Genomic DNA, 3470 nt, shown 5'->3' with positions numbered 1-3470 from the left:
GCCGCCATCTTGGTTGTGTTGGGAACCCGCTGCTCCGCGCGAGCTCTCTCTCTCTCTCTCTCACACACACACACACACACACACACACACACACACACACACACACACACACACACACACACACACACACACACACACACACACACACACACAGGGGTCTCATGTTACCTCATGTTCTCTCTGACGGCCTGAGGCCAGTTCCTGTTGATCAGTTCAGAGGAAAGAATCAATCGATCAGCTGATTGGAAAAGCATCAGAGGATGGACGGACACACACTTTATTAATACCGGAAGAAATTGTGAAAGTATATACTGTATGTAAGTATGTCTATATCATAGTACAGGTTAGGCGCCTATAGGCTACTATATAATTCTATAGGTTATGTTACTTATTATACCGTAGGGTAGGTACTACATCACACTATGGGCTAGGCTACTAATCCTACTATGTGTTAGATTACTCTATCATACTCTAGGTAAGGGACCACATCATACTATAGGTTAGGTTCCTATAGGCTACTAATCATACTGTAGGTTAGGTTCCTATAGGCTACTATATCATACTATAGCTTAGGCTACTTTATCATAAAATATGTTAGACTACTAGTCATGCTATAGGTTAGGTACTATATAATCATGTAGGCTAGGTTACTAATCATACTATAGGTACTATATCATACTATACCTTAGGCTACTCTGTCATACTATAGGTTAGGGACCATATCATAGTATAGATTAGGTACCACATCATCCTATTGGATAGGCTTCTATAGGCTACTATATCATACTATAGGTTAAGTAATTTAGTTTAGGCTACTAATCATGCTATGGGTTAGGATACTCTATCATACTATAGGTTAGGTACTATATCGTGCTATATGTCAGGCACTATATGAAACTACCGGTTAGGGTACTATATCGTAGTATAGGTTTGGCTACTCTATCATACTATAGATTAGGGACCATATAGTATAGAATAGGTACCACATCATACTATTGGTTAGGCTCCTATAGGCTAATATATCATACTGTAGGTTAGGTCATACTATAGGTTAGGCTGCTATATCATGCTATATGTTGGGCTACTAATCATACTATTGGGTAGATACTATATCATACTAGAAGTTAGGCTTGTAAGGCGGCACAGTCGCGCAGTGGGTGGCGCTGTCACCGCACAACAAGGCGGGTCCTGGTTCGAGTCCCGCTCTGTGCGGAGTTTGCATGTTCTCCCTGTGTCTCCGTGGGTTCTCTCCAGGTTCTCCCACCTCCATAAACATGCGCCTCAGGTTGATTGGCTGGTCTCAAATTGCCCGTAGGAGTGAGTGGGTGTGTGCGTGTTTGTGTGTGTGTATGTGTATAGCTCCGCAGTGCACTGGCGTCGCGCCCTATGCTAGCTGGGTTAGGCTCCAGCTCCTCATGACCCGCGCAAGAGGATGCAGCAGAAAAGAAAATTAATGAATGAAAAGTTAGGCTTCTCTATCATACTGTAAGTTAGGGTACTCTATCATAGTATAGGTTAGGCTACTCTGTCACACTATAGATTAGGCTACTCTATCATACTATAGGTAAGGCTACATCCATAAACCTCCTCTTTGGTCTTCCTCTAGGCCACCTGCCTGGCAGTTAAAAACTCAGCATCCTTCTGTACACCTTTCCTTTCATTTTAGCTGAAACTCTTCTATCACACATCACACCTGACACTTTCCTCCACCCGTACCATCCTGCCTGGACACGCTTCTTCACCTCTTTTCCACACTCTCCATTGCTCTGGACTGTTGACCCTAAGTACTTCAAATCCTCCACCTTCTTGATCTCTTCTCCCTCTAACCTCACTCTTCCACTTGGGTCCCTCTCATTCACACACATGTACTCTGTCTTACTGCGGCTAACCTTCATTCCTCTCCTTTCCAGGACAAACCTCCACTTCTCTAGCTTCTCCTCCACCTGTTCCCTGCTCTCACTGCAGATCACAATGTCATCTGCAAACACCATAGTCCATGGAGATTCCTGTCTAACCTCGTCTGTCAGCCTGTCCATCACCATAGCAACAAGAAGGGGCTCAGAGCTGATCCCTGATGCAGTCCCACCTCCACCTTGAACTCCTCTGTCACACCTACACACACCTCACCACTGTCTTACAGTCCTCATACATGTCCTGCACCGCTCTAACATACTTCTCTGCCACTCCAGACTTCCTCATACAATACCACAGTTCCTCTCTGGACACCCTGTCATCAGCTTTCTCCAGATCTACAAAAACACAATGCAGCTCCCTCTGGCCTTCTCTGTACTTCTCTATCAACATCCTCAAAGCAAATACTGCATCTGTAGTACTCTGTTTTGGCATGAAACCATACTGCTGCTCACAAATGCTCACTTCTGCCCTTAGTCTAGCTTCCACTACTCTCTCCCATAACTTCATTGTATGGCTCATCAGCTTTATTCCTCTCTAGTTGCCACAACTCTGCACATCTCCCTTGTTCTTAAAAATGGGCACCAGCACACTTCTCCTCCATTCCTCAGGCATCTTCTCACTATCTAAGATCCTGTTGAACAACCCAGTCAGAAACTCTACTGCCACCTCTCCTAGACACTTCCAAACCTCTACAGGTATATCATCAGGACCAACTGCCTTTCCACTCTTCATCCTCTTCAATGCCCTCCTCACTTCATCCTGACTAATCTTTGCTACATCCTGGTCCACAACAGTCACCTCTTCTAGTCTTTGTTCTCTCTCATTTTCCACGTTCATCAACTCTTCAAAGTACTCTTTCCATCTTCCCATCACACTACTGGCACCTGTCAATAGACTTCCATCCCTATCCTTAATCACCCTAACCTGCTGCACGTCCTTCCCATCTCTGTCTCTCTGTCTTGCCAACCTGTATAGATCAGTCTCTCCCTCCTTACTGTCCAACCTAGCATACAAGTCATCATAAGCTTCTTGTTTGGCCTTTGCTACCTCTACCTTCACCTTACGCTGCATCTCCCTGTACTCCTGTCTACTCTCCTCAGTCCTCTCAGTGTCCCACTTCCTCTTAGCTAACCTCTTTCTCTGTATACACTCCTGTACCTCCTCATTCCACCACCAAGTCTCCTTATCTACTTTCCTTCCAGATGACACACCAAGTACTCTCCTACCTGTCTCCCTGATCACATTAGCTGTAGTTGTCCAGTCATCTGGAAGCACCTCCTGACCACCCAGAGCCTGTCTTAACTCCTTCCTAAAAGTCATGCAACACTCTTCCTTTTTCAGCTTCCACCATTTCGTCTTCTGCTCAGCCTTTGCCCTCTTGATCTTCCTCACCACCAGAGTCGTCCTACACACCACCATCTATGTTGTTTGGCTACACTCTCACCTACCACCACTTTGCACTCCTTCACATTACACCATCTACACAAAATGTAGTCATAAACAAATATAGATTACTTTCCGACAGTCAACATGGATTCAGAGCTAACAGTTCAACA

Source organism: Antennarius striatus, chromosome 1 (assembly GCF_040054535.1).
Source record: "Antennarius striatus isolate MH-2024 chromosome 1, ASM4005453v1, whole genome shotgun sequence".
Taxonomy (NCBI): domain Eukaryota; kingdom Metazoa; phylum Chordata; class Actinopteri; order Lophiiformes; family Antennariidae; genus Antennarius; species Antennarius striatus.
This window is presented reverse-complemented; position numbering follows the sequence as displayed.